This window comes from Lygodium microphyllum, chromosome 7 (genome assembly GCF_053477565.2).
Source record: "Lygodium microphyllum isolate KBCC chromosome 7, Lygodium_microphyllum_v1.1.10, whole genome shotgun sequence".
Taxonomy (NCBI): domain Eukaryota; kingdom Viridiplantae; phylum Streptophyta; class Polypodiopsida; order Schizaeales; family Lygodiaceae; genus Lygodium; species Lygodium microphyllum.
Window position 1 is genome coordinate 5569824 of NC_141141.1, and position 25127 is coordinate 5594950.

A 25127-nucleotide genomic window follows, 5' to 3' on the forward strand; every position below is an offset into this window, starting at 1 on the left:
CGATTCCTGCGTTCCACAACACCATTCTGCTGAGGTGTGTGAGGCGTCGTCAATTGACGCTTGATCCCTTTGCTCTTGCAAAAGCCTTCAAACTCCTTTGAGTTGAACTCACCACCACCATCTGTTCTAAATTTCTTCACACTTTTCCCTGTTTCATTCTCAACAAGTATTAGCCATTCTTTAAACTTACCAAAAGCTTGAGCCTTATCACGAAGGAAGTACACCCACATCTTCCTACTGTAGTCATCGACAATCAACATAAAATAAGAAGATCCCCCCAAGGCCTGTGTAGGCATCTTACCACACAAGTCAGCATGCACCAACTCTAGAGGAGCATGTGCTCTATTCTTGCTTTCTTGTGGAAATGCCTTTCTCTGTTGCTTGCCCATCATACAAGCTTCACATGGTTCCTTCAATTCAGTTATTGTAGGTAGGTGAGCAACCATACCTTGCTTTTGCATCTCCTTCAATACTGCAAATCCGATGTGTCCAAACCTTTCATGCCAAAGCTTACTTGTGCCCACTCCAGTGGTGGCTGTAAGAGCACTTAGCTCATACAGGTTGTTCCTTCTTTCTCCTTTGCCAACAATTGTGCCAGCACTATCAATAATTTCTGCACCTGTCTTCTTGAACCTCACTTCATGACCAAGATCAGTTATGGCAGCAACTGATAAGAGATTTCTCCTGATTTCGGGAACATACAACACATTTGAAAGCTTTTTGACTTCACCATTTGCAGCAACAAAAGAAATAGTACCTGTGCCCGCAGCAGGGCATTTAGCATCATTTCCAACCGTCACAGTGATGGATTCTTGTAGAGGCTGCATAGAACTGTATAGACCTTTCTTGTTGGTCATGTGACGGGAGGCCCCACTATCCAACACCCAAGAGTCAGTGGTAGATTCTTCTTGCGCCGAGGAGCACACTTCCTCAATGGTCGCCATGAATAATTCCAACTCTGCTTCAGCCGTATTGGCTGTCTCTTTCCCTTTAGTTTTAAGGGTACCATTCTTTTCATCTGCCTTCTTGACACGACAATCTGCAATTGCATGTCCTTTCTTCTTACAGTAGAAGCACTCTCCTTGAAACTTCTTCTTGCCGCCCTTTTTCTTTTTGTCACCATCATTTTTGGTGGAGGAAACACCTTTGCCTTTTGCATTGGCAGAGAATGCAGCATCTCCATTGTTGCTTCCTTCTCGGGCTTTCAGCCTCAACTCCTCCTCCATTAATAATGCACAAAACTCCTCAAAAGTCAAAGCTTGAGGTCTCACCTGAGTATTAAGGGCAGTTACTAGTCCATCAAACTTTTGTGGACAAATCCGAAGACACCTCCGAGCTAGCTCTTCGCTAGTCTTTTGTATCCCAGCGCCAGCCATCTGGTCGCGCAGATTCTTAATCCGAGTGATGAATGCTTCAACCGTCTCTCCTTCAGCAAACTTCTCCGCTGCTAGTTGATTCTCCAAGTTTTGAATCCTTGTTTGGTTTCGTGTTTCATACTGACTCCTTAGTACATTCCAAGCCTCTGACGCTTTGGTTGTATGCTGAATCAGAGTCAAAACACTGTCAGAACAGCTTGTAACTAAGGCACACAATGCATCTGCATTCCTTCGTTTCCAAGCTCGTAGAAGATCTGCATTCGGAGGAATCATCACACTAGGATTTGATGGGTCGGGGGTAGGCTGTGGTTCTGCGTCAGTCCCCAGCACAGTCTCCAGAAGCTCATAAGAATCAAGGATAGTAGTAATTTTGAACTTCCACAAGGTGTAGTTTGTACCATCTAACTTGCCTTCGCTGAAGGTTGGTGGACGAATCCTCAGTGTTTGAATAGCCGGTACAGCAGCACCACCTCCTGCACCGCTTCCTGATGCGCCAGAACTGCTTCCCGGAGTCGACATCGTTTCTCTTTGCTGTTGAAGCCTTTGCCTCTTGCACTCTCTCCGATCTCTAGAGCCCCCTGGGCTCTGATACCATGTAAAATATTACACGGCGCAGCGAACAGAATCTGAGAAAGAGATAGAGAGTACACAACAGATAAGAGGAGAATCAGTAAAATTCTTTAACTCCAAACAACTGATACAAAGATGGCTCTGTCCACCCGTGCGCTTCCACTGTGTGAAGCTTAGATGGCGATCTAGACAGAAGATAGGTGAAGAGCTTAAGGCTAGCTGGAACAACAACTCTGACTGGGTGAAAGATCAGTGTAAGATGGCTGCGAAGGGGTTTAGCTTTTATAGCCTGCGAAGGTCGTTAGGTCGGCCTATTGACCGACCTACCATATGAGCCTCCACTAGTCGGCCAGGGAATATTCCAGGGAATATTCCCTTTACCATCGGGCCGGGGGCGCTGCCCCCGGACCCCCGCCAGGGGGGCCGCTGGCCCCCCTGGGACCCCCCAGCCAGGGGCCGCTTCCGCGGCCCCCGGACCCCACAATAGGGGCCCCTTTTAACTCCCTTACCACGCAACTCAATGCAATGTGCCTCGAGTTGCTACCAGCTTAACCACTCCGTCTAACCCAAAGATTAGACCCACAACAGTCACCTTTTTGCCATCCGGTCACATAGACCTCATCTGATATACAAGTCAGGACTCAACCAATGTCCGGGCTCACATTTGGCTTCTCCTCATAATGGGGGCCTTACAACTTTGAGCACCATGGATCATTGGTAGCACCTAATGAGGGTGGAGCATTGATCATATCTAACACTTTTTTGTTTTTCTCCTATGTTAGGGTTGCTATTCTTTGGGCAAGGTCTGGATGAATCTCGTAGGCTTTGAATTTATGATCAAGTTGGGGGTTCAATTTTTCCATGCTAGGTGGGGACAAGTCTTCATAGACTATTGTATTCCTTGACTACGTGGGATATGCTTAGTAGATTGTAACTACTTTGAGCAATTGGGATGATTGCCAGGTTTAACCTCTAGATTAAATCTTGGTATCAAATGTTGCATGGAAATCAGTTAGCGTGCAATCCATCCTATCACTTGGCACTAGACTTTCTCTTGTTGGGGCCATGAAGTGCCTATGAGTCACAAAGTGACATCCTTGTAGATTTTACTAGACCAAGTAATCAGATGCACTTGTGGTTCAAACAATTCTGTGATCTCCATTGTATTAGAATAATGTGTATATGTGTTGGGCCTTGTCCCTATCTTTTCCGAGTATCATAGGCATGGTGTTTGGACACTTAGATCACTAGTGTTCTTCCTGTATACAAAAGAAGCTATGTTTAGCAAAGGCCCAAAGATTCTCTCAGCCTCTTCCACCTTTACCATGGGTTGCTAGTAGTTCTATGATTGGTATACACTAGAGCTAGGGTAGGAACCTGATTGGCTTGGAGGTTTGTCCATTGGCGAGAAATGTTTGCTCTAGTCCCTTGCCATACTTTGGGAGATGGACCATTTGGTACCTACCATTGTACTAGTAGTACTCTGTTGTGCATAGTTATGTTGCAAATGTTGCACCATCTTTGGTTTAGGTTGTATTCATCCTAAACATGTTTGAGATTGTAGCACTGTGTGCACCAAAGGTTTTTTACCTCATTCTTCTTACTATTTTCCACAGTTTTCTTGCATTTGTCCTTCTTATTACTCTTAGGTTACTTTTTTTCTTCTTCCTCTTTGGAGTCAAATTTTACACTACTAGATTCTACTTCTAGATTAGAATCAGAAGTAGATTCACTATTGTCATCATGTTGATGTTTTGGGGTAAACTTGTTGGATTTCTTCCCTTTTTTTAACTTTTCTTTTGATAGAAACTACTCTAATTAGAGAGTTCTTATAAAATGGATCAAAGCTATTACCCAATAGATCATTGAAAGAGAATGCTTTTTGAATAGGTTTATTGAAACCTTGAACATAATGGGTATTTAGCATTTTATCTTTCAGGTAAGCATTGGAATCAATGTGACTGTTGAGGATTGTGAACTTGGTAGTATATGCTTAGATAGATCTATCACCCTACTTAAGGTAGTAGATTCTTTCAAGCTTCTACACATCCATTCAGTCTAGTTGCAACTGGATATGGAAGGCATTTACTACTTCATTCCATGATGTGAGCCATGTTTTGCTGCTAGCTAAGTTGTAGCCTTTTCTTGCATTGAGGATTTGAATATGGCAACCTTGTGGGCTTTATTGACATGGCCAAGATAGTTGATTGTGTATGCCACATTGAACTGTTGAATAAACATATCTAGTTCTTTATGGGAAGATCCAAAGGACTTGGAGAGGGATATGTTGGGTTGGTGTACCATTGAGAGTGGAAGTGAGGGTAGAGTTGGGGCTATTTTTGGGATACCTACTGGGTTGAGCGAAGCTAGAGAACAACTTGTTAGGTTAAGGGCATAGTAAAAGGAATGAAAAAAATATCGAGTTTGTTTCCAATCGACAAAATGGAACATGAATGACACATCTAAAATTTTTGAGAATCTTTTTTCCCTCCAAATATAGCCTCATTAAGGATCAAAACAATCTCAAAAGGTAGTATCATTTAGCATTGTCAAGAAGAACTAGACCACTGCGTGGGGCCTAACACTAGAGCTACCTCATGTGGACCATGAGAATGAGTATGCATTTAGCTTAGTGCATGAAGGAATAGTAATAATATAGCAGGATCAAAACCTTGTACCAGTTGGTTCTTAACATCCTCTTAAAATATCTATACTTTCTCTTCAACTATTAAAGGCAATGGCAATTAACAGCCTTTAAAGATACGAGTTGCCAACGGTGCATTAATGAGCCAACGGTGCATTAATGAGCCAACGGTTGAGAAAATAGTAAATACTACCTAGCACAAACACGAAGAGAATGTTGCTGCAAGTAGTGAACTATATAAAGGAAGGTAATGAATCATTGTTGTTGTTGTTCGAGTACATGCATAGTCCTACAGGTCAAGTATCAAAGGGTTCTCTTACTTCACTATCATATCCATCCTGAGTCTCTTTTACCAATCTCTCTAGACTAGCATCCTGAGTGCTCTCTATTAGCAAAGCTTCCATTGTATCATCTACAATCACTAGATTCAACAATAGTATTGCCTTGGTCTTGTATCTTGTATTTGTTTAGTACTTATAATCCCACACTAGTTTTTCTCAATATCCTACGTTATGACCATATCAATCTCTAATAGTTGTATTGTCCTTACTTCTAGGAAATATATTTTGGATTAATCTTTGAGTACATTTGGTGTTTGATCTCTTTGCTATGATTATGCCTTACTCTATAAGCCAAATAATGACTCTCAAAAGTGATGTTAGTATATGCCTATGTCAGGGTTCAGAGCTACTAGGATAGCTAAGCATTAACCTTATCAACAAAAAGAGATATGAATTGCTCAATAATATTTAATAAAAATTTTAAATCTTAGAGAAGATTAATGCTTAGCTCTCCTAGTAGCATGGGGCTAGATTGACAAGAATTTCATAAGTTATGAACCATGCCCACTAGAAAATTTAGATGTTGATGAAAAAAATTCCAAGATATCCCCATAGCCTTGCATACCTGTATTGAACAGACTATGGAATATGAAACTAAGGGCCTACCAATAGAAGAAGAGTTGTCATAGGTCCAAAAAATACTTAGTATTGAGGGAATAAGGTATGAAGAAACATTGAAGCCTTCATTAGAGGATAAGCCAAAGAACTCTGGATGTTTACGACGAGAAATTTCTTGAATATTTTGAGAATCCAAATGTAATAAAAGATTATTTCATAATCTTCATAGGCTTAATGTTAGAGTTTTGTTGTGCTTATTTGATAAGTGACTTTAAGATTTTCATGTATTGCTAAAGAAAACTTTTTTATTTCTTATGCAAATTGAAATTCAAGACCTTGATAACTTTTTTGGAAGAACCAAGGGATTTAGGCCACTGAAGCTTGGGAAAAGTCAAGGCTTTGGCCACTATATTAGAAGCTTGAATTATCAAACTGTTATAGTCTATCACAACAAGTTCTCAAGCTCTCTAAGTTTACCAATGATGACTTTAAAAGCCATTTCCAAAGTCATTGGATCTGAAGTTTTTAACAAAGAAGTGGAGAATATACCACACATACAAGTATTCAACACCTTGTTTTTTACACACATACAAAGCACCCCCCAATTGATCACTATGGCTCCTACGACTCTCTTACACACTGAGGATTGGCCCTAAGATGTGATGTCTAAATATAAAACACAATTGTAACATTGTCTACTCTTTTTTCAAGATATATTTTGTTTTCTCACATAAGAGTCCCCAAAGAAAATCATTCTATCCTGCTCAGGGATCCTCACACTCTCATCTCATTGATTTGTAGTTTTTGCAACCAATTGCAATGCATCCAAAAAGACTTTCTTTTCCTTGACACCTTATATAAGAATGCAAATGCAAGGTTTAATGCCATATAGTGCTCAAACAAATTAACCACAAAACAACCAATGTGTCATGTGAAAAAACATTATTTCAATGATTTTCTTTCTAACAAAGTACTGCATTGCTTAGAAACAACACTAGACTAATCCATGCTATTGTTCCTTTAAAAATATTAAATGAATCCTATATGCTTCATTTCAATGCACAAGCACTTATATTTCTATGTAAAATTCTTGATATTTGGGCTTCTTTATGTGTTCATTTATTATATAGAGTATTTTCTATGTTTCATGATATTTTCTTTATTAAAATATCCTCTAAATGACCACTTTAACACAAAATTATTGTAGACTAAGATCAAGCTCATGCTCTACAACCTTTATACACTTATGGATCTTTCTCTAACTTTGAATACTTTTTCTCACCCTTAAACTAACTTTTTTCATCTAAAAATCTATTTTTATGATTTTTTATAATCTATTTTAACAATACTATTTTTTTGATTTTGAGATTTATTAAACTTATCTAAATTATGATTTGGTATTATATTCAATATAACTCCATAGGAACACCATTTGAACCATAAAATCCCATGAAATTATCATTTTTCTACTAAATCTTGCATTGTGAGTTTCATACTTTGATTTTTCATTACATGATTTACTAAAAATTACTTATTAATCTATAATTTTACATATATTCAAGCATATTCAACCACTTTTCATAGCACGAACAAAATATTAATCATAAAATTCTATAAAAAGACTGCTTACTCTATAATCTGCATATGCATGCACCACATTTCAAAAATAGGAAGCTATTGATGCTCCTTTACAGTCAGTGACGCCTCCTTCGCACTTCATTGATCCATCCCTAGTATTTCATCACTGGTATCCATTTCCCCTCATTCTCTCAGCCCATATGAACCAGATTTATGGCAGGAGAGAAAGAGGAGAGAGAAATATTGAATTTCTGTCTTTTCATTCAATGCATCAAATTATTTGCTATTTTTCATGATAAAAGTGAGAAAATCAAGGAATCCATGGCCAAGAACATGGAGCTTAATTTGAAGAACGAGCAAAAAAAATCACTTTTCTAATGGATTCAAGGGTTGTCAAAAAAATGATACCCCTCTCCCCATTTGTCATGCTTTTTTATTCTTAGCTATTCTTAAGCCTAATTAACGCATAACTTACACAAAAATTGGTTCACTCCTTCATGTTCACACTATTTTGTAAGTGGTTGGGGCTAAACAGAGGGGCAAATGACCTCAAATTCACAATTCAAATGGAAGAGCGGCTTTTTAGTATCGATATCTATTATCTCGGTCTCCATCACTTGCTATTCGGCTTTTAGATCAAGTAGCTGCTTCATAACACTAAACCTTGCAGCCATTAAATGGGGGTCAAACGAACTTCGATCGATGAACAGCCACTTGTGTTGGATTCTCAATGTTGAAATGCATGTAGGAAAACTCCAACTCCTTGATTTGTGATCATTCTATTTTTCACAAAAAACGCCTCTTTTATGATTCTTGGGCCACTTTTATGCTTTAATCTTGGCTCCAAAGTTAGCTCTCATTAGTGACCACAAGACAGGGTGACTCAGCCTGTCGAACCCATGAACTGATATGCACAAACATAAACCATAAAAAGCATCAAGCTACTATAAATAAAAATACACAACAAAGTACAAACATAGCTCTCACCCTATCTCTTGACAAAATCAGGTAATGAAGTCCATGAGGAATAGGTTAGTTGCTAACCAACTACTCCAATATAGACAAGCTAAAAGAACTATAAAAGAAATCATCCCAAGTGGGGGTTTGACCTACCTACCTAACTTAGGACAACTGGACTAGAAAGTCCTACTAGGCGAGGACTTCTATAGCTCAAGCTATGGAAATTAATATATTTTTCTATTTTACAACATTTCTCCTTCAATATTTTATATCAAACATGTAAAAAGAAGGAAACTGAGCATATTGTGACCCAAGAAGAACATGACATCACAACCTCATATCCAATCTCGATACCTGAGAACCTACCAAGCTTCACAAGGCGACACTTAATTCTTTTTCTTCTGCTCACTTTTTTTTTCACTTTGTAAGAAGTTGGAAAGAATAAGGATTTAAAGTGTAAATAATAGAGATACCATGTCACACTAACATAGGTATAAAAGGAGGAGACATGTAATTTTTCTCATCTTTTGACACATTAATACATTACTATCCTTCCACAAGCATGGGCAATTGAGACTCAGAGATTGAATTGTAAAATTTTATGTCCTAAGCCTGTTATGATGTGCTATAGCTCATCTTAAAGAGGCATTTTTGGCTTCAATTTGAAGCAAAAATTTTGGAAATTGGAGCTTCCTAGCTCAAGTTATAGCCAATTTTCTGAGAGGGGGTACTACAGGACTACACTACTATGGCAGTGCATAAATGCAAAAATAAGGCCCTGGATGAGTATGCACAATAAACAAGAGATTCTATGCTGGATAATATACCCAAGAGAGCCATGAAGAGCCTCAGGTGCATGGAGAAATTAGTGCACTTAACAATACCATGTGTGAACATGAAAATAGGCATGCCCAATGTCATATGGAGCTATTATCAAGAGTGGAGCAGATGGTCTTGTCTACTGGTCAAATGAAGTCTTCCATTGAGAAGTTAATGGATTCCACTATCCAAAAAAAGGCTTCTATTGACAAGTTAGTAGAGTCTAATTCTCAAATAATGGCTCAATTTTCCCAATGGATGCAAATGCAAATGGGATCCAAAGAAGTAAAGAAGAAAGCTTATTCAAATAGTGAACCCTCAGTCCCACTTCAGCCACCTAACCAAAATGGTCAAGGTCATAGAATCATTAGATGAAGGGATATCCCAAATAGCCAATATGAAGTAGATGAGACTTCACAAAGACATGATGACTATTTGGGCACGTTGAATGGTTCCAATTCCCAAGCTTTTGGGCTAAATACCCAACTTCCTAGAGGTCCTTTACCAATGGGAAGATTTCATACTGGTTCTCAACCACCTACTAGGGGATTTCCATCTTCTTTTGGGGTTTCAATGCCTAATACTTATGACCATTCTATTTTGGGACAACAACCGTTCCATGAAAGAGAGCTGAAAGATAAGATCATCTTAGCCAAATGCAATGGTCAATCGTCTTCACCATCTGATCTAGAGGAATGGATTTCCAAATTGGAATCTTACTTTGATATATTCCCTAGAACTGATTATATGATGATTGATTTTTCTTCCTTGCATTTGGAGGGATGTGTGCATACTTGGTGGAGGCACATTAAGAATGAGAATATACTTGTAGAGAATTGGGAAGCATTCAAGACATTTATGGCTGAGGTCTTTGTCTCTCCTCTTAAAAAAGAGAAATTGTCACAGAGATGGTATGGTTTAGAGCAAAGAGGCCTAACCAATTCAACAATCTTACCATGTACGTAGAGAGCATTAGTGTGAAGCTAGCTATTGCAATTCCTTTGACTAATAGGTTGAAGAAGGAAGCTTTCTTTTGGGATACTTTTGCAAATAGTAGCTTCAACCAGTTAAAGAAAATCCTTACTTTTGCTCCTATTTTAGTATGCCCAGATTTTTCAAAGTAGCTTACCATACAATGTGATGCTAGTGGGGCCGAGGCATTGGGGCTATTTTGTTATAGGAGCATGGAGTGATTGCCTTTGAAACCTGTAAGCTTACATATAAGGAAATGACTATGAATTTTATGATCAAGAGATGTTGGCTACCTTGCATTCAATAAAGAAATGGCACCATTATTTGTATGGCGGCCACTTCAGACTTCAAAGTGATCACAGAGTCCTTAAGTATTTTCTCACTCGGTCCAATCTTACCCCTAAGTAGCGTAGGTGGATAGCTACACTACAAATTTATGATTTTGACATCACTCATACGAGGGGTAAAGGCAATGTAGTGGCTGATTCTCTTTCTCGCATGTGGGCTTGCAAAATTTCAGCAATGACTAAGCTACATAGTGACTAGATTGAAGAACTACAACTGGCTTATCTTTTGGATGAAGAGCTCAACTATATTTTCATAAATTACAGCAAGCATTCCACATTAGCAATAGTCAATGGACTTTGGTAATGTAATATTTTGATTGCCTTAAACTATCACCAACCATCCAAAGAATTGTGGAAGCATTCTTTTAGATTTCTAGTCCTAGCCTTTCCATCAATTTTGAAATCATAATCTTAATAAACACTATATTAGGGAATTTAACATTCTTGAAAAGTCCTAACCACCACACCACTTATAGCTAAATCTTGAAAGATCACCCTATTCAAGATGTTGACTTTCTATTGAGTTTTACTGCTTCTTTAGGAAATTAATATCTACAACTATTTGTCTATACTATTCAACTATCATATCGATATAATGCTTCATCATGTCCTTAACTTTGCCAATAACATTTAATGCACTAGACTCATAGCTATGATCATTGCTGTTCAGCTGGCCTAACCACCTAATTAGGGATTGACCATTGACTAGTCGGCATGGCATTAGGGTTCATCACTTGGCTTCCATTATTTAGTGGAACCATTTGGCTAGCCATCAACATAGCAACATTAGGAGGAGTCAATAGCATGGACACATTCTATATAATACTTCCTCTTCCATTTGAATTAGTCATAGGTTTACTAGTCACATCTTGACTTGCATTGATCAATGGAAAATTATTTTCAAGACCTAGAGTCAAATTTAGGTTAGCGCCCTAGATGTGTAGGCCACTTATAAGCATGGATCTACCTCCTTTGCTTATGTAATAACAATGTCTATATCAACAAGAGCAACACTACTCAACTACACTTGGATATTGAAGTCTAATCCATGTAAAAAATACCATTGTTGGGCAGCAAAGGTGGAATAGGAATAGAAGTTTACAATTTTCAAAACACCTCATTCAATTTCTTGGTATATACTCAAGTATTCTAATGGGACTCTTGATATGTCACATTCAAAACATGCATCCAATAATATTGACCACCTCTCTTGTGGGCAAACTCTCTACGAAAGGCCACATAAAATAGATCTATCATATTTATGGTTTCGGCTTTCAATCCATGATACCACTCCACATCTCTTCCTTTCAAAGTCATATTGAAAAACATCATGAGATGTCCTTCGTCCTGAATTCAATAATTGAACATCAATTTATGCAACTCATTGATGTGGAGCTCCACATCTTCCTTTGCTAACCCATTAAAGATGGGTAGAGGAAAACCTAAGGCTAGAAAATCTAGCATTCCTATATATATTACATTGGGTTGCACCATAACGATGGCCAAATTTGCTACAGGGGTATATAGATTTACTTTTCAGGAAAAGGGGAATCCTAGAGCTTCCTCCTTCCCCTGACAAACTGATTGGGATATTAATTGGGTCAATAAGACCTCTCACTCTTAGTGATAATAGACTACTACACTTAGGAGAATATCTTCTAATGATCTCTACTCTCCATCTAGCCTTTTTAACTCTTTCTTGATGTTGAATCTTGGTTTGACGGTGTCTATCAAGAAATAGCAGATCTATTTCAATGCTTTTTGGCATACACTGAACAATCGGTCCCTATTAACTAAGATTTGAAAACTACCACTTTTAGCAGCTCCTAGAAAATGCACCATCTACTGTTGGGACCTAAAATGGGCCCAACACTAGCTCTAGGACTCTGGTCGAGCTCTCATGCTTACCAAACCACTCTCATTGCCTCATGGCCAAGAACATCTAAAGGCTACACATTGCTCTAAATAAATCATGCATTTGTATCTATTTGTGATTCAATGATTTTTCCTATCCAAACTCCAATAGAGGGAGTATACTACACATATAGGTGATGAACACCTCATTACACATACATATAAAGCACCTTTCAATCAATAGATATGGTTCCTATGGCTCTCCTATACCCCAAGGATTGGCCCCAAGATGCGCCCTCCAAATATAAAACACAATTATAACATTGTCCACTCTTTTTCCAAGTTGCACATTCCAAGAGATATTTTTGCTTCCTCACATAAGAGTCCCCAAAGAAAATCATTCTATCCTACAACTCAAGGATCCTTACACTCTCATCCTCAGTCTATAGTTTTAGCAACCAATCACAATGCATCCAGGAGACTTCATTAATTCGAACACGATGTATATGCAAATGCAAGATGTAATACCATATAGTTGTCAAATAAATTAGCCATAAAACAACTAATGTATCATGTGAAAAAATATTCTTTCAACTATTTCCTTCCTAATGAAGTATTGCATTACTTATAAACAAATTGAACTAATTCCTACTATTGTTCCCTTAAAAATATTGAATGAATCCTATATGCTTCATGTCAATATACAAGCACTTATATTTGTATCTAAAATTCTTAACGTTTTAACTTCTTTATATGTTTATTTATTATGTAGAGTATTTTTTATGTTTCATTATATTTCCTCCATAAAAATATCCTCTAAAAAATCACTTAACATAAAAATAGATATTGATTATGGCCAACCCCATGTTCTACAACCATTATATACTCACAAACCTTCCCCTAATTTTTAGTAAATTTTCTCACCCTTAAACTAATTTTTTCATCAAAAATATTTTATTATTATTATTATTATTACTTTATTTTTTATTTTCAAATTTATAAAGCTTATATGGATTGTGATTTAGTATTATTTTTAATATAACTCCATAGAAATACCATTTGAATTATAAAAATCTATGAAATTTTCATTTTTATACTAAATCTTGTATTGCGAGTTTTATGGTTTTGATTTTTTATTGCATGAATTATTGAAAATTACTAATTATTCTACAATTTCATACATATTCAATCATATTCAACCATTTTTAACTATTTTTCATGGCATGAACAAAATATTCATCATAAAATTCAATAAAAGATTGCTTACTTTATAATTTGCATACACATGCATCATATTTTGAAAACAAGAAACCATTGATGCCTTATTTGTACTTTCTTGATCCATTACTCACATCTCATCACAAATCGGTACCTATTCCCCCTCATTCTCTTAGCCCATATGAACCACATTTATGGTGAGAGAGAAAGACCAAATTTCTATCTTTTCATTCACTGCGTCAAATTGCTTGCTCTTTTTCACCATCGGGAGCAAGAAACCAAGGAATCCATGGCCAAGAGCATGAAGCTGGATTCAAATGGGAAAAAAAACTATTTTAAAATGGATTAAGGGGTTGTCGAAAAAATAATGCTCCCCCCCTCCCCATTCATCCCATTTTTTGGTTCTTGGCTCCGCTGTCTTATGCCTAATCAACCCGTAATTTACACAAAAACTAGTTTACTCCTTTGCGTTCACACTGTTCCACAAGTAGTTTCGGGCCGCCGAACAAAGAGATAAATGACCTCGAATTCACGATTTGACTATACAACTGGTATCGAATTCTATTATTCTTGCCTCCATCACTTGTTTTTTGGCTTCTGAATCAGGTAGCTGCTTCATAATGCCAAACCTTGTAGCCATTAAATGGGAGGTCAAATGGACTCGAAACAATAAGAAGACACTTGCATCAGATTCCCATTGTGTTAAATGCTCTAGTAAAAATCCAACTTCTTGATTCATGATCTTTTTATTTTTCACCAAAAATGCCTCTTTTATGATTCTTAGGCTACTTTTGCGCTTTAACCTTGGCTCTAAAATCAACTCTCAGCTTGATTAGATGGGTTTTCACATCTATACTTACTATGTTATGGTCATTATGATCCTCACATGGCCACTGACTTACCACTTAATGTATTTAGTCTGGTGCATCTACCTATAGTTGGCATAATTATAGTATTAGTTGATTAGTATAGTCAGTTATACAATGTTTGACTTAGTAAGCCACTTTTCTTTATGTTGTATCTTATCTATACTTTGTGTATACTATATTGTGTGAAAAAGAAGAAAAAGAAACTAGCAAGAAAACATTTTAGCATCCATTTCTCTTCTTTTGTTCTTGAGTAAGCTTCGTCTTGTGTGTATGGTGTGTGTTTGCAATATAGCACCTCAAGCAAGTCCCCCACCATGAGATTCTTGACATGTTTTCTGATCAATCCCACTAAAAGAGGTTGATTTTGAAGGCTAAAGTAAAGGAGAAGTAAGGATTCGAGCAAGCAAGTAATGGGTAAGAAGCTCTCCCATTCTTCCCCTCTTTTTCTTGGATAGATCTTATGGAGGCACCGAAAGCAAGGTAGAGCAAAAATCTCATATTGTTGTGAGATTTGATGTATAAGCAAAGCATTTAATATTCTGTAGCTAAGTCCTTTTGGGCCATTTGAGGCTGCTTCGAGCCCCATTTTAGACCCGCAAGGTTGTAGATAGTAGTTTCATGATATATTGCAATTTTGGTTGTGTCAATTGAAAGTGGGTGTATAGATTATAGATTTTGAATCAGTAAGTTTTGATATATTTTCCAAGAAGCAAACACAATTTTTATATACAATAAGTTACAAATTATATGTGTTATTGAGCAATCCATGAAAAGAGCTACTTAGAGTATTGCTATGCACGTTGTTGTGAAAGGTTGCATAAGACTTACTTGCTATTTTATATCAATTTTGTGATAATGATAGAGAACAATGAAAAATCTATCATTGAGAAGCTGACAGGAACAATTATCCATCATGGAAGTTTTGTGTGGCAAACTTTCTTATTGGAAAATGTATTTTCGAGTTTATTTTAGGTGAAGAAAAGAAGCAAAGCTAAGTGACCCTATGACTATATATGAATTAAAGGTGTGGAAAGAATGGAATGCAAAATATAAAAATGTGATATATTAGTTATCTCCAATCATTGATAACATTATGTTGGGGCATATAAGAAATGTAAAGACTCCATGTGTAGCTTGGACAATCTTTGAGAATACATTTTCAGTAAACATAAAGACACTAAAGATTCAACTCAAGCAAGAGTTAAATACCTTGAAGAAAGAGAATATGTTTATAAATGAGTATGTTTTAAAAGTAAGAAGCATTGTATATGCCTTAGTAGCTATTGATGCGATGCTTGATGATGATGATTTGGCTTTATCTACTTTGGGCGGCCTTAATAATGAGAATACCTGAAAATCCTTTATCACTTCTATGTATATACGAAAGCTATTTCTGGTTTTTGATGAGTTGATCTCTCTCATAAATCACTAAAGAGATCAACTTGCAAGGTGGATCATTTAAAAGAAATGACAAGAAGGTCCAAGCATTTTTACTTAAGTTTAGGAAGGAGATTTGACCGCCGATCCTCTTCAAGAGGCTATGGTATAGGACATGTTGGTGATAACTAGCAAAATAGTTAAATCAACAGTTTGATAAAATACAAGTTTCAAGAGATGGTGGAAACTTTAAAGGAAAGGGGAGCTTTAAAGAAAGAAGTGGATGGCAAAATAGAGGTTTGAAAATTCTAATTTTATTTGTCATTATTGTGGAAAAATAGGTCATGTTGTAGCCCATTGTTATGGTAAGAAGGATGATATTTACAATGAATGAAGATAAAAATGAGCATCTTTTTGTTATGCAACATATAATGAATGCTATTACAGGAAAGAGGACACATGATGATGTATGGTATATTGATTTTGGTGCATCCAATCATATGACCAACCATGTTGGATGGTTTGAAGAGATGTAGGATTTATAAAATCTAGGCTATGTGCAAACAAGTGATAATTCATGCCACCCAATTTCACACACCCCTTGTCCTTGTATGATGGTCGGTCTATCAAATGTATTACATATGCCATCAATCATAAAGAATTTAGTCTCTATTGGTCAAATGGTAGAGCAAGGGCTGCATGTTTAAAATATTACTTTTTGTAGAATATTTTAATGATAAGTGCATGTTGGTTACAAAAGGAAGTAGAGTTGGCTGCATGTTCACTTTAGACATTGGAATTCCTACTATGAATGTTGCTATATATGCTAAAGAAAAAAGAGTGGTTGCAAACATTGAAATACAACACAAATGTATTGGGTATGCAAATGTACTAAGGTTAAAATTAATGCAATCCAAATGATTTGTTGTTTGCTTTTAGAGTTGTAGAATTTCATAAAGTGTGTGAGCATATCCATTTGGTAAGCAAGCAAGACAACCTTTTTCACATGATAGAGATGTGAGCATGAATATACTTGATATTATACATATAGATGTTTGGGGACCTACACAAATTATATCTCTTGGTGGTAGTAGATACTTTGTTGCATTTATTGATGATTGCTTAAGAAAGTTATGGGTATAGTTCATAAAGTAAAAGAGTGATGTGTTTGGGTACTTTAAAAATTTCAATGTGCCTATTGAAATAGGAACAAGCTTGAAAGTTAAGTGTTTGAGATCAGATGGAGAGGAAGAATACCTCTCTAATGAGTTCAATGACTTCTTGAGATTCTCATGGGATAAACAGATAGTTTACTTGTAAATATACTCCCAAAAAAATTGACATTGTAGAAAGAAAAAATAGACATATTGTAGAAGTTTCACGAGCATTAAGGACTAAAAAGAATATGTCAAAGTACTTTTCATTTGAAGCTATTCATATGGCTATCTATATTATGAATAGAACTTTCATAAGTATAGTTCATGGAGGACCCCTAAAAATTGCTTTAGAGGTAAGAAGCCCAATGTGTCACACTTGAAAGTGTTTGGTTATATTGCCTATGTTCATATACGAGATGAGCTACAAAAGAAGCTTTGGATAAAAAATATATTTTTATTAGATATTCTTTGGAGTGAAAAATGGTGTCATTCCTACAACCCTGTCATATAAGTAAGTCAAGGGTGAATAGGGATGTTATTTTTTATGAGATGAGCGATTGGTGTGCATCTAGTGGTGATGCATTGGATGATTATGATAATCATGACAGTTACGTATAGAAAGAAAAGCAAGAATCACAAAGCCTTAGTAGACTAGAAACATCATCTAGTACTATATCTATACTTAGTCCTTGGTCTCGGAGACAAAATAGTAGCCCCACATCTTCACATGAATCTACAAGGATTGCAAATAAAGACAAAGGGAAGAAAAAAGTATTAGATGATAATGATGCATCTACTAGTAACTTGGGATTTGATGGAGATTCTAGTGGTTCAGAAAGTTTGGATGATGACCTTAGTATTTCTTCTATTATTAGGATACTAAGTGTACAAAGAACACATGTTAATGTAAAGGATCCATTAAGTGATCCAATGGTATGTAGGTCTAGCATGGTCAAATACCCTATTAAAATATTTGGTTTTGAAGGTTATGCAGCTCACCATTATGCTTATATAGTATAGGTGATTGAGAATATTGAGCCCACTTCTTTTGAGGATCCTATCGGTCATGCTCATTGGGATGAAGTAATAGACAATGAGATGGTTGTATTAAAAGCCAATAAGACTTGGGATCTACTACCATTGCCTAAGGAGAAGAAAGCCTATGAGCTATAAGTGGATTTATGAAATCAAGCATAATGTAGATTGTTCTATTAGTAGGTATAAGAGTAGACTAGTTGCAAAAGGATGTGCTCAAATATATGGCATAGATTATTAAAAGACATTCAATCTAATTGTTAGAATGGCAACTGTTAGATGTGTGATTGCTTTAAAGATTGAATTTTGCAATAAATGGATGTTAAGAACTCCTTATTGCATGGTGAATTGCAAGGAGAGATATATATGAAGCAGTCAGTAGATTATGAGGATTTAGAGCATCTCATATATGTGTGCAGATTAAAGAAGGTACCCTATAGGCTAAAGAAGGTTCCCTATGGGCTAAAGCAATCACCTAGAGCATGGTATGATAAGATTAGAGAGTATATTTTTAATCTTGGCATTTATATTTCTAATACTGATCTCTCACTTCATGTGAGAAAGGGAGATGCAGGTTTGGTCATCATAGTCATCTATGTGGATGACTTGATTATTACAAGTGATAGTAATAGTGGAATTGTTGAAGTCAAGGAAAATTTGGAGAAAAAGTTTGAGATGAAAGATTTGGATGAGCTAAGGTACTTTCTTGGTATTGAGGTGATCAGATGTGATGATAGTATATGGCTATCCCATAGATAGTATGGCTTAGATATGTTTGAAGGGGAGCTATGGAGCTCTACCCCGAGACCTACGGACCACTTATTGATCAAGCGTTTCAAGCCGAGCAGCCATGGCTACCTCTCACATGGTCGACACACAATGCCTACCTTACGGGTGTAGTGAGCTTACCTTGATGCTCGATCGATTTCCCTCCTCTCTCTTGCACTTCGGTAGCTCCACGATCCTTGCGGCAAGCTCAAGCAACCTCAAGCCCTCTCCATCAAGCTCCATCCTCCATCACCGCACGAGAAAATAGAAGAGAAGAGAATAAGAGAAGATAAAGAGAGAAGATGAGAAGCTTCTTCTCCACGATCTCTCACTCTCACACACTCACTCCCTCACTCCCTCATACTCCCTCAATCCCTCACTCAAGCACAAGCAAGAAGGTAAGAAACAAGAGAAGAAGAAGAAGAAGCTTTGGCCACCCACAAGAATGAGTTTCTCATTCACTTTTCAACTTTATATACAAAACCCTACTTTTTGGGTGGTCATCCCCACTTTTTACATAGCCAGCCATTAGCCTAGGCCCTCTTTTCCTATTTCCCACCATTCTAACTTATCCCATTCCCAACTAGTGCATACAATTTGCATAGGAGTGAGTCTCGCACTCTTTTACAAGGATTTAGGAGTGCTTTCACAATTAATGGTGCGCTTTTACTCTTTTCTTTTCTCGAGGCGACATTGAGGCCTTTTGGAGATTGTCACTCAAAATTTTCAAGGTCTGACTTCCATCCGGGGCACCTTTTCTTTCCTTTGTCTTGTGCCCTTTTGGTTATCTCCTTTTTCCATTTTCCCACTCCTCTGTGCTATGGTAAACATTACCCCCTTCTAGCTGAGTGTGAGTTCCATGGTGCTCTGGTGGGAAGTAGTGGGGTAGTTGGGGTTGTTGCTAAGTGGAACTAGTGGGTAGATGACCAAAATCAAAAGGTGATGTTGTGAATGAGAGGTAATGGAGTTTGATTAACGATGACTGGGAGTGATTCCAGCGTGTGTTAGACTTCATGAAGATGCTCGGCATTTCTCACACAGTTGGAGCTCCCATTCTGCATTGGCTGATAAAGGTTTTGCATGGGCATCTCTAATCATTTGGAGAATATGAGGTTCCAAAATCTATGCCAATGGTGGATTCATCACTGATTTTTCCTTCAGCTTGATTTGGTTCGGTCATGGTAGCCATCAACAGGTAGATGGTCGGCTAGATCAAGCATGTTGGTCCATCCAACCATCGGAGTATGCAAAAGCTCCTGAAGCTGTTGTAGTGGTGTTCTATCCGACTCAGGGAAAAATTCCTGGTCATTAGCGAATGTCATGGATGATCTTCTTTAGCTGGGTAGCCATTCACTGAGTCATGATCATAGCCTGCAAGAGAAAGTTGTGCACTCCCTAAGGGGTGTGTCTGTCTCACAGTGTGGTGTAAGTGCATGTGTAGTGGAACTGGGAGATGGGTCTAACCTTGGGTAAGCCCTTGGTAATGTCCCACACTTGAGGACCCAGTTCGTGTGTTGTTGGAGATGTAGTGCAAAACTTAGGGTGACAGGTCTGGAAGTCGTGCTCTTGATGTGCCCTAAGCATGAAGTGGAAGAGGGGCTAGGTGTAAACCCCAGGTGTAGTGAGTGAAGTGAGCCCTCATCCTTTTTTCTTTTCTTTTCTTTTCTTTGTTCTCTTTTTTTTTTTGAAGAATTGCATACAAGGAAGATGTCCTGGATAATGCCTATCACCTTCAGCTGGATTACGAGGCGATCGCAAGCATTGGGATAGGAATGCGCGACTTTGTAGATATTCTTTAATACCGGCCCGGGTCTTCAGAGGTGTGGATGACAAGAACGGATGATTGCACCTCGTGAAGCGGGTATCACTCATATCCTCTAAGATTTCTAGGCAAAAGGAGGGAAGTAGGGTTGCTCTCATCATTAGTCTAGTCATGGCTCTACTATCTATCCCTAGGTTAATGTCAAAAAAGAGTGGAGGGAGGTGGGCTTCCTCGGCTGTTGGTCTCTGCTTTAGTAGGAACTTGATAAGCCTAAGATAATTACAGGTAGTTAAGAAGGTTGGATCTGGGCAAGAAGAAAAATCTGTGAGGAAGCGGTTGATAGATGGGAGGAGATCCTCTAACCTAAAGACTAGGCATTCCTCAGGGCTCCGAGCATTAACATTATATATCTTAGGAAAGTCAAAATCCCTATGAATATTTCGATCATAGTCAACTCCATGCCTTCAGAGATAGGGCATGTAGATGGGATCGTTGCGTTCTTCAGGGAGCAAGCTGCAGAAGGTGGTCCAGGCATCAAATTTGGTATCCCAAATCCTCCTCCGCCACTTTGATTATTCCTCCTTGTAACGTGTCCCCCTATTTGCATGTGGGACACATCTTAGTAGCCCATCTGGAAGAGAGTCCAGAAAGTGCTGCCCGACACTCCCAAGGAATGTTATGGGGTTTGCGATCTAGGTCTTCCCGAGTCTGCCATGAAGCGAAAGCATTCCGACCATTCCCACTTAGGACTGACCTGAATGAGGGTTTCCCTAATGGTCAAGTTCCTAGAAGGTAACTAGCGTCGAGCCCCAGATGAACTACTTTGCGTAAAAACATCAGGGTCGAAGCCGATTTATACTGCACTTGGTTCAAGGAGAATGGGGAACAAGAGGGATGCGAAGCTCGACCTCTCTGCCAGTAAGGCATAGTTCCATTCCATTCCCCTAAAACAGCATAAATCGGGACTCTAGCCCTAAAGATTCTAGGTCATTGCTACCTCGCTGTCAATTCCTTTGAGAAAAGTTCCCAGCCAACCGGGACCACCCTTCCGTAGGACGGACCCAAGGTCACATCCACCGCACTTTCCTCATGTTGCTTTAGTTATCTAATTACCTACCACATTTAGTTTGACAAGCAAAAACAACTTCCTTAATTAACCAATTAATCACGGGTTCCTTCACGTAACTTAAGCACTAACATAGAAAAACAATATCAAACAAGTTTCTTTTCAACATTTGATCTTTATTTGTCAGTCTATGGAATACATCAAATAATCCGCCCGAAGGCTAATCCAGCAATCCACAGGGATCGCTATTCCAAGTTTCACCTATAGACTAGTATGCGGGCCTCGAGATCCCATCTCGAGTCACGTCGGCCTCTTGTGCAGGATCCGGAGGTAAGGGATTTACGGCTAGAGCCTCCCCTGGCACCCAAGCGTCCTCCTACTCCAAGTAGCACCCACGGAGAGACCTCTCGCGGTGGGTTCGGTCCACGTACCCGACACAACTAACAACCCCCTTGGATAGGGTCACACAGACAATCAGAGGTAATTGATACTGCCTCTCCCTCCAGGCTTTCAACCTGAAGTATTAGTTATTTTTTCGGCATTAGTTCCTTGAGCAAAGAAGTACGAATAGTGCTCCTAAGTGTACAATCACGAGCATTCCAGTGGTCATTTGTATGACCAACTACTAAGATGTGAATCCTTCTCTCCGAATACATCCAACATTTGATCCGGGATCAATCGCGACTTGGCAAGATCCCAAGGGTTTTGTAAGCTAAGTTGCTTGTTTACCCTTTATTCTTGGGTTAGGGTTTATATCATGTTGACCCAAATTGTCAATACCTTAGGTTTCCTTATATTAAGGTCGATAAATCATGGGCAACCTCGTTGTCCTCACTTGATTTGGTCAATTGCTTGCTAGGCAATTCATAATTACCCTAACTTGGAAAATCAATCCCAAGGAAGGGTGATGTAGCAGGATGACTACTCATCCTCTAGAAAATTATATTTGTACTTAGAACTTGCCAACCTTGTTCCAAGGCAATACTATTTTGTGATTTAGACACAAAACCATGCGACGTTGCAACTTGTTGCACGAGATAGGTGTCAGCACCTAACTTGTGGGATTATTTCTCCCATCACATGGTATTCCTTGGTCAAGAATACCTTTGGTCAAGATGTAGGGTTTGGGAGTCCTCTTGACCCAATCCAACCCCTAACCCTACTAGGCCGATAACGCTTTGACCCTAGGGTTCCTAATTTCCTTGCGGAAGTCTAGCATTTGGTCATCCGTTCACTAGGGTGAGAACCCTAGATCATTCTTGCACAACCGATCTGACAACCCTAACATTTTTGAGAATGTGGGTAGGATCTTTGGGATCAGAATTATTAAATCGGCATCCCAAGTACGATACTAGGCATAATTTTATCGTAGCTTAACTCTACTTAGCACGTTGAGGTGATCATCATATGCTAACTACTCATACCTTTATGATTCTCATGTAAACTATTCCATTATATGTGAATTACTTAGTTGCTATAACCAAACCACGATTTAAGATGATCGTTCTTTTAAAGATGCAAATACATTCTTCTAAATTTGCAAGTACTTTCCCCTAAAAGATGTAGGTAACTAGGTGAGATGCATCATTCCATGTGAGTATACAACTTCAAATTATAGACTTTCCACTTTTATGCAACTTAGAGATCATTCTTTTCCTTGCCCTATACTATAATGATTTGATATTCAGAGCTAACTTTTATAAACCCTACGTTGATGCAACAAAGTCAAAGTTTTAATATTTTTAATGAAGATGCATTCAAACTTTGATAAAGAACTCCACGCATGAGCGAATGCCATGAGTCCATCATTGATTTAAACCATCCCTTGTCACTTAACCCAACCTAGAATGTAACTTTCATCGCATGCAATTTGCAAGGTTCATAAATCTTTTTCCTTTCAATGCAAACTTTTAGACAACATTTAACGTCTATCTACGATTGCCTTAATCATGAGGCACAACCAAGAATTTATTGCCTAAATACGTTATATGTTATATTCCCTATCCTTTGCGAGATGCCACAAGGATGCCTTCGCACAATTTTGTCATATAACTTATGCATCATGCGTTGAAATTTGCAGCTACTCTTGACCACGGAGGTGCAAGCAAATACAAGTGCTCGACATGCCACTAAGCTTTGTAAATTGAATGAGTAAATGCATTTAAATTTTCCTAAAAACCAACATGCTTAATGCATCCTTTTCATGCGAGAATACTATCGGAACCTGGGCATTAAGATTCGAGGCGTTGTCCACTAGCATACTCGGGGTGGAAGCTCCCACGTGTGCTCCTCTCGCCTTTTGCTTAGGAGCCATTGGCGTAGTGGACTTGGACTCCGCGAACTCTCCTTCCCCTTTTTCCGAATCTCCAAAATTGCCTACTAGGTCGAGATTTCTCCCCTGTGTAGAAATTAGGGCCTTGCAGTCATGGTTTTGAAAACCCGAAGGCAGGGGGTGAACAAGGACTATGGAAGCCTTGATGGAAGCTTCCAATAGAAGCTTCTAAGCTTCTGTCACAGCAAATGACGTGGAGGTGGGGAGATGATTGGGAGATGATGACGATGTAATATTCCCAGGCAATAAAAGTTAGTTGGTTACCTCAAAAGTTAGCTAGTCAATTAATAAGTTAGTAAGGTTACTAACTAAAGGAAAAAATTAACTAATATTAATAACTAACTAACAAAAATAAATAAATAAATAAATAAATAAATAAAACCAAGAGTTGTAACTCAATAATTCTTATGAATTAATAAGGACCATAACAACCCTTCATGGAAGTTATAACGTGAACAAGAGATATGAGCTATATTAATCACTAATGTTAATGTGTGTAATAAGGATGGTCTAAGACTATTAAACTTTTGGACCATTCTAGAATATTTTAGAGATTATCTTAAACTTTAAAAAATATATATGGAGATTTCTAGAACTAGATGTCATTTAAAAGAAAAAACAAGTGATGTGTTAGTTAGTTTGAAGATTTTATAAAAAGAAAAATAAAGAAAAGTGACTGGCAAAATCGCGCGCGCCACGATCGCAATCTACAAACAATAGACAGCACTTCGAACATAGAAAAGAAGGAGTGAACTAAGAGCTTTCTAACCAAGTGTTTTGGCATTTTACCCCCCTTTCGGAGCCAATGGAACCATCAGATTTATGATTTGAGCATCAGATTTATGATCTGAGCATCAGATTTATGATCTGAGCATCAGATCACTCATCTTTCCAAGATCCCCCTCCACAAAGAGCTCCACTTCTCAACCACAAGCCCTCTTCTCCAATTCACTATAAATAAGAGGCATGGGGGGCAATTAGGAAGACATAAGGAGACCCCGAGAGGCTGCGGGCGAGAAGAAGAGAGAAAGAAGAATACTCCTTCAAGAGGCTGCGAGAAGCTAAAGAGAGAGAGAGAGAGAGAGAGAGAGAGAGAGAGAGAGAGAGAGAGAGAGAGAGAGAGAGAGGAAGAGAGTTAGCTCAAATCCCTTGTCTTGCTTTAACTAAGCCATATTCTCTTACGCTCTCTCACCTCACATCTATCCCACCTTCCCTATCTCTCAAACCACTCGTGGACGATGGCTCCAAAGCGACGAAGTGGAAAAACCATGGAGACCAACGCAACCGGTCAAGCAACGGGTATTGCCAATGATACGGGAGTGCCCAAGGTTGCGGGAGTTGCCACTTGCAATGGAACATCGGGTGTGGCTAATGCGAGCGTGAGTAAAGATGAAGTTCCTAATGTCATCATGCTGCCAAACCAGGTTATTCATTACTAGATTATTATTTTGCAATATAAGATAATTACATAAGATATTAGCTTTCATATTCTTCACTTACACATTAAATTGATAACTCATCTAG